The following is a 15,470-nucleotide window of genomic DNA, read 5'->3' on the forward strand; positions in this document are numbered from 1 at the left end:
TTACAATAGAACAAAGAAATAACAAAAGTTAATCTTCCTTGTACTTTAAGAATAGCAGACTGCGGTTAGTTTATTTGTTTGAAATATAATGTGAATCTTCCTTGTACTTTAAGAATTGCAGACAGCTGTTTGTTTGGTTGTTGGTTTGTTTGAAACCGGAAGTTAATCTCACTTGTACTTTAAGAAATGTAGACTGCGGTTAGTTTATTTGTTTGAAATCCAAAGTTAGTTTTACTCGTAATTTAAGAAAAACAAATCTTATTGTAAAATCGACAAGATAAACTGTCGTCAGGATATATTAATTAATGTCCTACAGGCATTGATATGTTTGGCCTCTTAAGGACAGGAATGGAGTTATATGATAAAAAGATAAACTGTTGACATGTGCAATGGCTTAAATACCCAGATGACTGCACCGTCGCTGGTCGTTTATATTGCAAAGTTAAAAGTATTGTAAAGTTATGGAAAAGGTATGCTGAAGTGGGCTTCATACTTTAACCCTGCGGAACACTATTTATCATAATTGTTTGTATATTGTATTGAATATGTCTTTATCCGTCATATCCACTCTATCATTATGTGACTTCTATGCATTGCATGACAAGATGTAAAATTGCCTGAATAAAACATTTTTGAAGAAAAAAATTATGTTAAAGTTCAGCACCCCAAGTCTCCTCCTCCTCCTCCTCCTTATTCTCCTGTAGTTGCAGAAGTGGTAGTAGTGGTAAATATACATGCAATGTTCTTAACGTAGAGGGGGGAATCGAGACGAGGGTCGTGGTGTATGTGTGTGTGTCTGTCTGTCTGTCTGTCTGTCTGTCTGTCTGTCTGTCTGTCTGTCTGTCTGTCTGTCTGTCTGTCTGTCTGTGTGTGTGTAGAGCGATTCAGACTAAACTACTGGACCGATCTTTATGAAATTTGACATGAGAGTTCCTGGGTATGAAATCCCCCGAACGTTTTTTTCACTTTTTTGATAAATGTCTTTGATGACGTCATATCCGGCTTTTCGTGAAAGTTGAGGCGGCACTGTCACGCTCTCATTTTTCAACCAAATTGGTTGAAATTTTGGTCAAGTAATCTTCGACGAAGCCCGGACTTCGGTATTGCATTTCAGCTTGGTGGCTTAAAAACTAATGAGTGAGTTTGGTCATTAAACATCTGAAAATTGTTAAAAAAAATGTTTTTATAAAACGATCCAAATTTACGTACATCTTATTCTTTATCATTTTCTGATTCCAAAAATATATAAATATGTTATATTTGGATTAAAAACAAGCTCTGAAAATTAAAAATATAAAAATTATTATCAAAATTAAATTGTCCAAATCAATTTAAAAACACCTTCATCTTATTCCTTGTCGGTTCCTGATTCCAAAAACATATAGATATGATATGTTTGGATTAAAAACACGCTCAGAAAGTTAAAACGAAGAGAGGTACAGAAAACCGATATCCTTCTCAGCGCAAGTACTACCCCGCTCTTCTTGTCAATTTCACTGCCTTTGCCGTGCGCGGTGGACTGACGATGCTACGAGTATACGGTCTTGCTGCGTTGCATTGCGTTCAGTTTCATTCTGTGAGTTCGACAGCTACTTGACTAAATGTTGTATTTTCGCCTTACGCGACTTGTTAAATCTGTGTCATGGTCGATAAGAATACGAGTATGTGATAGCCATAACGGAAACGATTATATACAGACACACGAATACACACGCAGAAACAGGAAGCCAGCCAGCCAGCCAGCCAGATAGACAGACAGACAGACAGACAGACAGACGCACGTACGCTCGCTCCCAAGCAAGCGCGCACCAAACCCATGGTTGTCAAGGGGTAAACCAAAACAGAAGACGGAGTGAGATTCACTCAAGCGCATCACTGGTCGTGGGACCTCTCAGTCAACCATGCGGAAAGACGCGGCAGGTAATGTGGGTGGTCTCACGGAGATGAATGGTCAGGTGCGCTTCACTGCATCGCCCTCCCCCCTCCATCACACCGGTCCTACCCCTCCCCTCGCCCCTAGACACTGCTAAATGAAGCTAATGCTGCCAGTCTATTTCAGTGGTCAATCAACCAATAGTCAAATTTGACCGGCGTCCGAATGAAGATATGACTTTTGATGCGGCAACTGTCAGTTATCCAGTGCTACTCGAATGGTCAAGTTAACGTGTGGAAGGTTCTTTAATCGGGAGTCAGGATACTGTGATCGTTTGGCAAAAGGGATCATTAGATCAAGAGGGCAGTTGAGGGGTAGCAAGTTGTGTCTACCCCCCCCCCCCAACACACACACATACATACAAATACCCGGCTCCCTTAAACCTCCGTGAAGTAGCATTGAAAGAAATGAAATCGATATGGATAATGATTTCAACCTGAAATATTTTGTTCCAAAATCCCTCATCATTTTTACAGAGAAACATTTTCTCGGCTTTGCATCGTGAGATTTCGTCAATGCATGTTTATTTTTTTTAAAGGTTAACTCTTACGTAATTTGTGTCTGGTACATGTACCGGAATTAGTTGGTAATGTTCCCATCCTTGTCAACCAGTAGATAATGTGATGTCTTCTCTGCTGTTCTCACTGTGTTCTTTGACACACCTGTAGAGTTAAGTTAACATTGGTAATGTTCCCATCCTTGTCAACCAGTAGATAATGTGATGTCTTCTCTGCTGTTCTCATTGTGTTCTTTCACACACCTGTAGAGTTAAGTTAACATTAGAGAAAATGTGAACTTCTTATAATGCTTAACGAAGAATAGTTTCCACAAGTTTGCAGTTAACCACATACGGTGTGAGGGTGATGGGACGTATTTCGCACATTTCAGCTGCTACATGTTTCTCTTATCTACGGCACCGCTCTTGCTTTTCTTTGATCGTTATTGAAGTACGGAAAGTGCGAAGGCATCGGTAACAAATCTCAGTGAATTGTTAGAAACCTTCCAGTGATTAATCCCGATTACAGGGATTAGGACCGCAACCCCAAATCAGTGGACCATGACTCTACACTCATAACTGCACCACCACCAGACACTGGAATTCATTACGATTTTTGTAGGTCGTTCCCAAAGGATTTGGTCGGCGTGGACAGTTTGTTGGGAGCGTGGGAATATTCTCATCATTAGTGATTGTAAGTGGACCAAGAATTGTTATAAGGACTTTTAATACTTCTGATCTGATAGAATTCAGCAGGGCTATTTGAAACGCCGTTTGATTAAGCATTCTAGAGAAAATCTCGAGAGACCCAATTGTTCAAAACTTAAGCAATTATTGAATTTTATGAAACGAAAATATAACTGATGTATCAATATTGCAGGTCGTATTGTTAACTTATGCGATATGCAGGCTTGGAAACAAATGTTGCAGTTCTTGTGAAAAAGAGCCGCTTTGAGCTACTTCTTAATGCCCTTCACTTACGTTGATGAGACGGTATTCTCAGACAAAACTAAGGTTTATGTAACTACTTGAAGTACAACCGCACAGTGGTAGTAGATGGGAGACCCCCCGCGGGTTAGGGGGAGTCCCATATTGGTTGGGACGAGAAAGAATTTACCCGATGCTACCCAGCATGTCGTAAGAGGCGACTAACGGTTCTGTTTCTCCTTTTACCCTTGTTAAGTGTTTCTTGTATAGAATATAGTCAATGTTTGTAAAGATTTTAGTCAAGCAGTATGGAAGAAATGTTAAGTCCTTTGTACTGGAAACTTGCATTCTCCCAGTAAGGTCATATATTGTACTACGTTGCAAGCCCCTGGAGCAATTTTTTGATTAGTGCTTTTGTGAACAAGAAACAATTGACAAGTGGCTCTATCCCATCTCCCCCCTTTCCCCTATCCCATCTCCCCCCTTTCACCGTCGCGATATAACCTTGAGTGGTTGAAAACGACGTTAAACACCAAATAAAGAAAGAAAGAAAAGTAGATGGGAGGTTGGGAGCGATGCGATGTTTGTGTAAAGCCTTGATACTTGCTGCATGTGAGAAAATCACCTAAATATACGGAATATAATATTCGCATTCAGCTCATTGAAAAAAATCCCGTCAAAACCGAGTTCCGTGAACAGTACATAGTGCTCCAGACAGAAAAGGCAAAGGAAGCAAAAGGCAAGTTTGAAACATGACCACGGTATGCCGGTTGCATTGTTTATGATTGTTACAACAACAAAACAACAATTTCAACGCCAACAATAAGACTGATAACGAAGCCATGCAGGTGAACAAAACAAGCAAGAAGCAAATGATCAACAGCTGTGGTGTGCTGCTTCATCAGAGAGCTCAGACGTCATCAGAGCTACACTCTGTGTATCGGACAAAACACCGCCAGGTCTTCAAGCATAAGCAACGTAGGCAGTCTCTACCCTCAAGATCTGCGGTATGCTTGTGGGACCACAACACTGGCGGTCTCTACCCTCAAGATCTGCGGTATGCTTGTGGGACCACAACACTGGCAGTCTCTACCCTCAAGATCTGCGGTATGCTTGTGGGACCACAACACATGGCAGTCTCTACCCTCAAGATCTGCGGTATGCTTGTGGGACCACAACACTGGCGGTCTCTAAGCATAACTGTCACACACTCTCCTGTCAAGTGGAGCTGGCGAGGTCCTGGCAGCAGACAGGTACTAGGTAGACCTGCAATGATTCGGATTAGCGTGCCCTCTACCAGATTAGTGTGAGGGGATTAAGCGGGCAGTGGGTATCAGAGTTAAGGGACTCACCTCCACCATGATCCACTGCTGTGGGCTGGACATGGTCAGCGCTGGACGTCTGGAGCAGCCAGCACCTGGCTGGGGTCAAGTGTCGATCGCCTCAACCCTGCTGCACGTCGTGCGCGAAACGCCTTGTTGCGTCTCACTGTTGGTGTTGATTTTGATGATGGCGATGGCCGGGTGATCGCGGTAAACTTTCCACAAATAGAATCTGAGGTCACAGGGTAATGGGAAGACCACAGGGTGATGGGAAGATAGCTAGTTCTGTCTGAGTCTAGCACCTGCAACAGCTCCTGATGCCTCAGTGTTATACGCAGACTAGTAGATTTGGGCAAACCTTGAAGTTGTACACAAATCAAGATGCTGGATACTTGTTTATTCTGAAACAGTTTATACGGGTAGGCTCAAATGTCGCAGTTTTCATTTTAACGCTGTTTATAAATAATACTGCTGTTGACGTTGCCAAGAAGTACGTCTTTGCTGAGTTCCAGTGTCTGCAAAGTCGTACGTCCCAGTTTCACTGAAAGAGGTTTACTCTCCTGACTTCCCGATGGTCTTAGTGTGACTGTTATGAGCTGCAGGAAACACAAGCAAAATCACACGCATAAGTTCCCTTTTGGAACTGTTCTGGCCTTGCTCTTTGAGAATGATTTTGGAAGCGATAGCACCGGTAGCAGCGGCACTGATCCGTGTCGGTAGGTGTTTACCAGGTACAGTGTCCACAAATAGCGCGTGGCTTAGACTGTCCACGTGGGTTCTGGACTGGTCTTGCCCGGGGGCCGTCCACCAAAGGTCCAGTTATTGCTGTGCTTCTGGTTATATACCTTGCAATACTTTTTCCACGAATCGATTCTAACTACGTATATGTTTTTTCCTGATGCACGAGAAGTGGTTTTTGTGTGTGTGTGTGTGTACCTGTAGGTCCGTGAAGACACACACTTTGCTCAGCTCAGACTTCTCAGTCTTCTTCACTAAGTTTTTATGCGAATAAAGTCGACGGTCAGTTGCTTAAGTCTGGACCTTTTGCATGGCTGTGGGAAGATCTGCGGATGATCTTGTCATTCCTAAACCACTCGGACTTGTTGCACGTGTACGGTACTTGTGTCAAGTTAGTCCTTGACATGGTTTCACCAAAAACTTTCTTGTATGACTATTTTACTATGAATAATGGTCACACAGATTTTGTCTACACACTAAACGACGGACAACATTGTTTTTCACACAATATATCACAGCAGTTTATTTATAACTTCTTCAAGTTCGCGAAGACAAAACACATCTTTTTTGCGATTTACACAGAAATCCCAGTTTCCAGGATGCAGGGAAAGGCTATTAGCACAACTCTTTTCATGCTGACAGAACGTAGCCAGTATTGCTGTTGGCGACTTTCTCCTTATATAAGATATAAGTGTTCACTTATAGACTATCACCATGCGTTCTGTTGTTTTGCCACAAGAACCTATTTTGCAGCTGTTTCTATGATCACTCCCATGTTCTGAGTTCTCATCACCTTTAAAATGCAGTCCGGAATCTGTTATTTGCATTCTTGTTATATGATCTCATCACTGTTAAGAATGCTGTTCAGTTTCTTTGTCCAATGTCTTGTATATTCGCATGTCTGACAAGAAATGAATCGCGACCACACCAAGTGCAATCAATGCAGAACTCGGGGAGAAGGTGCCACGGCCCCAACAGAGCGGGTAGACTGGGTATTAGTCATTCACGCACCCCGTTAATTAAAGAGGTATGCAATAGTTGTGGTTGTACGGGCTAAGTGTTGACACAAATCTGGTCATACAGAAATATCAGGCCGCTTGGGCTGGTCACTCTGTGCAACTGGACAGCCCTCAATCACTTGGGCCGGAGCTAGAGGCTTGACTTGGCCGGACTTAACATTACCTGGGACCTGTTGACCGTCTGCCAAATCCTTGTCAGCATGGTGCGCACACTTCCTCTTTTAGTTTAGCACTTAATTCATGGAACCACCATTGTTTTCATGGAGGAAATTAAACGATATTCGTCCGCAGTCTGTATTCCTTGGTCGCAGTCTGTATTCCTTGGTCGCAGTCTGTATTCCTTGGTCGCAGTCTGTATTCCTTGGTCGCAGAATAATTGAACTGTTCTAGAGGGCAAAGCAAGACACAATGTCAGCATTGTGGAACACGCAGATACCCCACGATATCTTTTAATAACGGTGAAAACACAAGCTATTTGATTGAACATATATAGGCAGCCCCTCTGCCATCAAGTATAATTAAATAGGAAAAAATGTCCGCACTCAGGATCATTCCAACTTTTGAGGAAATCAATGGCTATGTAGCTCTGGTTCTTTGCGAGTCACCATGTCGTTGGTATAGGTATACGATTTGAGAGTCACCATGTCGTTGGTATAGGTATACGATTTGAGAGTCACCATGTCGTTGGTATAGGTATACGATTTGAGAGTCACCATGTCGTTGGTATAGGTATACGATTTGAGAGTCACCATGTCGTTGGTATAGGTATACGATTTGAGAGTCACCATGTCGTTGGTATAGGTATACGATTTGAGAGTACTCTTCTGAAGGAAAAAATTCTCGATTCCTGTGGTCCAATTTCAAAAGGCAGACTTGTTTTTTTTCCTCGGATTACCTTTTAATTGTTTTATCTTCTTTCGTTTTCATCGTTGAACATGTTCCTGACTTCCGCAAGAGAACTCAAACGTTATTATTAGGCTATTTCAGTAAAAACAAATACATTTATCGATGTTCAGAACTTCATAGATTCAGTCCGCGATCTTGAGTTCGGAGTTTATTTCTTGCAAAATTGATTCTGTAAGCTTATCTGTATTTCTGAATATACATGTACTCTTTTAAAGAAAAAAAGTAGAGGAAATACTGATGTTCAGTGTATAAAAGTGCAACACAGAACGTTGTGTATGCTATTTCATGTCCTTTTCGAGTCTAGTGTCAAGTCAACCTATGTACTTGTGTGCGACCACGCAGTTCAGGTCATAACACAATACATTTCCTTTGCACATACATTCCACAACCACTGTGACGCAAGATGGACACAGTCCCGCTATTCTCTCTGTCTCTGCCCTTTCACTTATGATACAGTCATCACACTCTTGGTCCACTTTGATCAGCAACACACGCGAATCGTCCAACCGAGTTTTTGGAAGTGAAGTGAGAAGTTGTGAAGTTTTGGGTCTGAAGCCAGACGACAACATTGCGAGGGCCAGTATGTCACCCAGGGAGGGATGGCCGGGCAAGATTTTCACAGGTAAACCCTGAGACAGTGACGATGTGGACTGTCAGTGTCAGGACACTAGAAGAGGGGGGGGGAGTGTGTGTGTGTGTGTGGGGGGGGGCACAAAAAATGTCCACGGTATAGTAGGCGAGGAGGGCCGAAAAAGCAAGAGAGTAGAAAGGGAGTCTGGGCGTGGAGAAAAGAGTGGTACGAAAAAAGCGAGGACAGACACAGACAGACACAGGAATAGCATTCTCACGTCCCGAAACAGACCAGCTGAGGAGTACAGATCTCTTGTCTTCTGTTTACCTACCTTCACCCCCCCTCCCTCCCTAACTCTCTAAACTCCACCCCCATCCGTCCAGCTTTTGCTTTACAACTCACGTTATCTACTACTACGATCTTTTCGCTCCTCGTTTTCTTGTCGGCATTTTCTCCCTGTAGCTGTCAACACAACAGAAAGAAAAGAAAAGAAAGATTGGTTGCAGTAATAAACAGGATTGTTTCAAAAATGTTCAGCATCAGGACGACCCTGTTTTGTTTTAAATCAAAACTGTACCTCCCTTTGTTTTTCAGTCCACTGTTGTTTGATTTTTATTTCACCGCACTTTTCCTTAGACTGGATGAAGCTTTTCATGGCAGACGGATTTGTAACTTCGTCGCACTGTTTATATGTTCTGAACTGAAGGGCTTTGTTTCAACGGATGCAGAATTTAGAATCAAACTTAGCTTTAGCCGTAGGTAAGGCTGTCGATTAATGTAAAGCCGGCCAAGAGGGCTAGAGAAAGGCGGGAAGGTAGGGCCGTGTAATTGTCTTGTTGCTATTTTTCACACACTGCTGCGGTACAGTCTTTATAAACGTCAGTTTTGGTGTTATTAAAAATAATACCTACATAACGTTGGTGAATGTAAACTTGACATGATGATGTTGTTTAACTGCGGCCTTGGCCTAAAAGGTGAATAGGTGGTATCGACACAGCAGATTTGCTTTTTTCAGTCTTCGTGTACAAATCAGCTTCATGTCCTGCGCCACAACCTCCTAGAAAAATCCCGAAGCAGGTAACTATTAGTTATAGATAAAGACCAACTATTTATGTCCCCCAAACCCTCAGGGAGTTGCGAACATGAGATCGATAGCAACGTTCATATATGTGTCTGCATCATGAGTGTGTCTTATATATCGTCGCTGTATTCGACGGTTCCAAGATTGTAGTTCCTTTTATTTTGTTGATTGTTTGTGGATCCTTTCGTTTTGTTGCTATTGTTCGTGCAGTATCCTCATCGAACTCGGGCATGAACAGCTTTCATGCTTAACATTAACTTACAAAATGGAAACAAAAGTCTTACAAAAGTAGAAGGCCTACGCCACTAACTTCAGTTGAAGCGTACACTTGTCCCTGTAATGAAAAAAGTATTGGCCTAGTTCGCGAAGACCAATATTACGCTTCAACCCCCTCCCCCCCCCCCCCTTCACCCCTGCAATCCCACACACACGGCAAGAAGCAGTAACGTAGGAGCTGAACAAGCCCCCGGTCACTGCCTGGGGGTCACGTGCTGGTAGGGAGGAAAAGGGGTCTGCCCCCACCCCCTGACCCCCGTGACCCCACACAGCCACAAGCCCGCGGCCCCTGGCCCCTAGGGGTCGGGACGTGACCGCTCTCCTCGCTTGGAACGTCAGCTATGTCTCTGCTTGGGCGCTGTGGTGGTTGACGACGACGATGACGATTGTGATGATGATGACGTTGATGATGATGAGGAGGAGGATGGGGAGGATGATGATGATGATCTGTAGTGCAGTTTGGTGTGTAGTTCAGCTCAATGTTTGTTGTGTAGTGTAGTTCAATGTGTGTAGTGTAGTGCAGTGTAGTACATTCAGCTCAATATGTGAAGTGTAGGGTAGTGAAATGGAGTGGAGTGTAATATAGTGTAATGGAGTGGAGTGTAATCTAGTGAAATGGAGTGGAGTGTAATCTAGTGAAATGGAGTGGAGTGTAATATAGTGAAATGGAGTGGAGTGTAATATAGTGTAATGGAGTGGAGTGTAATCTAGTGAAATGGAGTGGAGTGTAATCTAGTGGAGTGAAATGGAGTGGAGTGTAATCTAGTGTAATGGAGTGGAGTGTAATCTAGTGAAATGGAGTGGAGTGTCATCTAGTGAAATGGAGTGGAGTGAAATGGAGTGGAGTGTAATCTAGTGAAATGGAGTGGAGTGTAATCTAGTGGAGTGAAATGGAGTGGAGTACGTGTAATCTAGTGAAATGGAGTGGAGTGTAATCTAGTGGAGTGAAATGGAGTGGAGTGTAATCTAGTGAAATGGAGTGGAGTGTCATCTAGTGGAGTGAAATGGAGTGGAGTGTAATCTAGTGAAATGGAGTGGAGTGTAATCTAGTGGAGTGAAATGGAGTGGTGTGTAATCTAGTGAAATGAAGTGTAGTGTAATCTAGTGGAGTGAAATGGAGTGGAGTGTAATCTAGTGGAGTGAAATGGAGTGGAGTGTAATCTTGTGGAGTGAACTGGAGTGTAGTGTAATGGAGTGGAGTGTAGTGTACCGTTGTCCATGGTAACGTTGTTTTAGTGTAGAATAGACCAATGTAGTGCAGTGTAGAATTGTGTATAGTGTGGTGCAGCTCATCTCCAAATTTGAAATCCGAATGTAAAAGACGATCGACAAGAAGGCGAGTCAGTGTGGTGCAGCTCAGTGCAAGACAACGAGGTGCAGTGTCGTGCCATGCAGCCAAGGAGAGTGTAGACCAGCACAATGTAGTATGGTATGGTGAGTATCTTAAGTTAAAGTCACACGGGCGATTCAATCGTTAAGATTCAATCGCGCGATTCGATCTTGAGCCGATCGCAGATCACATCGTAGGCCATTGACCCGTCACACGATGAACGATTGACGAACGATAACTCCACGCGAGCGGGGCGGAAGTGACGTGTCACAGTGAACACGGCAAACGCGCTAGTCAGATTGTTGTGTGGTGTAATGCAGAAAGGTGAAGTAACAATATTGTTTAGTGCATCGTGACTGTCTTGTAAAGCGCAATGTAAGGCAATCCAGCTTGTTGTAGAGCATTCTTTCTTTCTTTATTTGGTGTTTAACGTCGTTTTCAACCATTCAAAGTTATATCGCGACGGGGAAAGGGGGGAGATGGGATAGGGGAAAGGGGGGAGATGGGATAGAGCCACTTGTTAATTGTTTCTTGTTCACAAAAGCACTAATCAAAAATTTGCTCCAGGGGCTTGCAACGTAGTACAATATATGACCTTACCAGGGCCGGACCAAATGAGTTGTAAGGGGGGGGTTCCTTCTTTTTTGGGGGGGCAAATCAGCGAAGTGGCGAAGCCACAAGCGCGCGCCTGCAAAGCAGGCGCGCGAACTAGGGGGGTCCGGGGGCATGCTCCCCCGGAAAAATTTTGAAAAACGGTTAAAATCTGTGCAATCTGGTGCATTCTGGGCCTTGTTTTGAGGGTTAAGAGCAGCATTGTGGGGGGGGGGGGGGGGGGTACCTTTTTCTCATCGGATTTCACATGGAATAAAATTTGTTAGAGACACACACAAAATTTATTTAAAAAAAACAAAACAAAAAAAACAACACTCAAAGCAAGGTACATGCTTTTTCCAGGGGGGGGGGGGGGGGGGTCCGGAACCCCTGGAACCCCCCCCCTGGGTCCGGCCCTGCTTACTGGGAGAATGCAAGTTTCCAGAACAAAGGACTTAACATTTCTTACATACTGCCTGACTAAAATCTTTACAAACATTGACTATATTCTATACAAGAAACACTTAACAAGGGTAAAAGGAGAAACAGAACCGTTAGTCGCCTCTTACGACATGCTGGGTAGCATCGGGTAAATTCTTTCTCGTCCCAACCAATATGGGACTCCCCCTAACCCGCGGGGGGTGTTGTAGAGCAGTTATGTGCCGCGCAGTTTAGTGTGACAAAGCAAGGTGCAGTGCTGTTTAGTGTGACAAAGCAAGGTGCAGTGCTGTTTAGTGCAGTGTTAGCCGCATAGTGTAGTGCATCGACAGTACACTGTGGAATGACAGTCACACCGCAGTATCCGCACTCTTTAATGACATACGGAACCGATACAGGCACAGCCTGGCGCCAACCTTTCAGGTATTCTTTCTCTGCTGATATGAATACGTCACTGAGACAAGCTTTACTTTCGATAGTCTTTGTCATTGCATCGAGCAACATAAATTATATGTGACAGAACTTTTACGTGACGCCATTATTTGCATTTATGACGTCTAATTGAACGTTGATTCACTTTTCTCTTTTTCTCTTTTTGATGGGAGGGTCAAGGAGAGACTTGGTTTTGGTTTGTCCAATCGGTGTCGTATCTCATTAACACAAAAGCCAGGTTACCTGGTTCTGCATTCGGTGGCGTGGGCATTGATAACTTAGTGTCATTTTTGTTTTAACGTAAACGAAATGAGTGGAGGTCCTTCTTTGCTGCCCTACATGCCAACCGGCAAACCGGGCAGTAAGTATGTAAGTAAACCAAATATTTGTAATTCTAACGTAAGGGAGATACCTATTGTCTTCCTCCACTCTCCCCACACCAACAGGGAGTTAAAGGCATTGTGCAGTCAGCAGAGAACAGAGGACCAGGGAGTTAAAGGCATTGTGCAGTCAGCAAAGAACAGAGGACCAGGGAGTTAAAGGCATTGTGCAGTCAGCAGAGAACAGAGGACCAGGGCTGAGGTGCACGAGAAAGTTACCACCCAAACGGGAGCCACCCGCAGTGTTGGATTGGTTGAAACTGAGATGTGTTGTCATTTCAACGAATCAGAACCCGCGGTTTGTTCTCTCCCGTTTGGGTGGCACCCACTTTCTGTTCGTGCCCCTCGGCCCAGCTTCCCACAATGTCCACGTGGCGGTGTGCACGAAGCATTACGCGGAACCGCAGGTAGAGACTCACCTCACGCGCTAATGGACGGACTGGGAGCGGTGCCGTTATTAGCCCTGGCCACAGTGACGTACGCAGCACGTACGGTCCGTGAAGGCAGGGATACGTCACAGATTACAGGCACGTGGACACCACCGCTGGCAGAAAGCCGCCAGCCAACGCCATTACTCGCTCCATTTTATTGTTACCATCATTCTGTGTGATGCCAGGAGACACAAGTTAAATGGGAGGCGGCCTTCGCCATGTGCACGTAAACCAATTTAAGAATGATTGCTTTTTGTGCTCTATAGATAGAATATTCATGACAGCGTAGCAGCAGAGACTCTAAATTGAACCAGTTTTCGTGTTATCAAAAAAGTTCCGAGAGCGAAAACAAGGTATGACATCGTCAACAATTATTTTATTTTAGGCCCCCCCCCCCCCCCCAAATGTTGGTTCAGGGTAACCCGACCGACCTTATTTTTTCCCGCCGACCCTAACATTTTTTTCATTTATCAAAAAAACTATAACTTTTGGCACATACCGAGACTAAGGGAAGTAACCTCCGTCGAACTCGACTAAATTAAAATTAAAAAAAGCCTACCTACCGATCCGATTTTTTGGGGTCACGTTACCATAAACCAACATATTTTGTTTGACTTTTATACCTTGAAATTCAATGTACGTTCTTTACATTAAACGATTTATTATTTCGTAGATTATATTTGTTTCCCGCTATCTTCTTTAAGGTCATTTGTCATCAGGTGAAAGGGGGGATAAGGACAACAACTTTTAACATCGACAGCAGTTTAAACCTTCGCGGAACAGAACTCATACCTGTACGTAGGGCGAACGTAGCCAAAGAGGAAGTTCATTAGTGGGTTTAAGTGAACAATGGATTATTAAGAGTGCGACAGCCCTTCAAGAGCCTGGCGCTGGCTGCACAAAGTACAGCACGATCATCAGCACGTGAGCTACGGGGGCCTCCAAAGCCACAAGCCAACGTCATCGTCGTTTCCATCTCCCTGTCTCACCGCCCCTCACGCTCGCTGCTCGTCACTCCACGATTTATGGCGCCTTGGATTACCGCGGTTTTTGTGGTTGTCAGCTCGCCGTGCCTTTCATGGCCGTGTGTCGGTGTCGCGGGAAGAGAAAGAGATCGGTTGGACAATGCGCTGCAAAGACACGGCTCCAGTTATCCAACGTGCAGGCAGCCAGGTGAAAATCCGCCCACCTCCATCATGAGCCGTTAAGCGCCGTGACATCAGCAGCCTCCCCGCTTCCAGCTCTGACCACGCCTCCCGTCTAGACTTTCACCACGGTTACGTGGCACAGAAAACGCTGCCCCAAAGTCTCCCTCTGCCTGCAAACGCTCACCTGTACCTGCCGTGTTCTACTTGCCCGTTAAAGTAAAGCTGAGTAGATACATTTTCCCCGTCTCCGCGCTGTTCTCCAATTAACGTCACAGGGACAGGCCCGCGCTGTTCTCCAATTAACGTCACAGGGACAGGCCCGCGCTGTTCTCCAATTAACGTCACAGGGACAGGCCGTGCGTAAGCTCGTGCAACCACCGCGGGCTTGTGTGACGTCAGGCCAGAAAAAAAGACCCGAGAGAAAAAAAGTGACGGTTGCGCGTGAGGAATGAATTATGACTTGCACGTCCCGCCATAAATCAAAGCGCTGCAAATCGTCTTAACGAGAAAAGGGCGGGCGGAGAGAGGAGGGGTTGGTTTTGTTGGCTTAAGGGACCCTTGCATGACAGCAACATTATCCAATTCTTTGAATTAGGTGTGCACTGCCTCCATAGCCCCTGCCCCCGGTGGCTGCTCTACCCTCTGCATCTGTGGGAAGACCGTCAGGTGATCCGACATTGTCAGATGTATGCCTTGGAAGAGTGCTCTGTTACGCCCCAAATGGGCCACCCTCATGCCCCATTTTATCGCACATTGCCCATATTGTCGCACCTGCGACAAAATGGGCCGCGAGTGTAGATATTTTAATGTTTAGCTCAGGAAGGCCAGTCCCGTTTTCTTACTCGCATCAACATAAAACAAGTCGCGTAAGGCGAAAATACAATATTTAGTCAAGTAGCTGTCGAACTCACAGAATGAAACTGAACGCAATGCCATTTTTCAGCAAGACCGTATACTCGTAGCATCGTCAGTCCACCGCTCATGGCAAAGGCAGTGAAATTGACAAGAAGAGCGGGGTAGTAGTTGCGCTAAGAAGGATAGCACGCTTTTCTGTACCTCTCTTTGTTTTAACTTTCTGAGCGTGTTTTTAATCCAAACATATCATATCTATATGTTTTTGGAATCAGGAACCGACAAGGAATAAGATGAAAGTGTTTTTAAATTGATTTCGACAATTTAATTTTGATAATAATTTTAAATATATTTAATTTTCAGAGCTTGTTTTTAATCCGAATATAACATATTTATATGTTTTTGGAATCAGCAAATGATGGAAAATAAGATAAACGTAAATTTGGATCGTTTTATAAATTTTTATTTTTTTTTACAATTTTCAGATTTTTAATGACCTAAGTCATTAATTAATTTTTAAGCCACCAAGCTGAAATGCAATACCGAAGTCCGGGCTTCGTCGAAGATTACTTGACCAAAATTTCAACCAATTTGGTTGA

This window comes from Littorina saxatilis, linkage group LG17, assembly GCF_037325665.1.
Source record: "Littorina saxatilis isolate snail1 linkage group LG17, US_GU_Lsax_2.0, whole genome shotgun sequence".
NCBI classification, from domain to species: Eukaryota; Metazoa; Mollusca; class Gastropoda; order Littorinimorpha; family Littorinidae; genus Littorina; species Littorina saxatilis.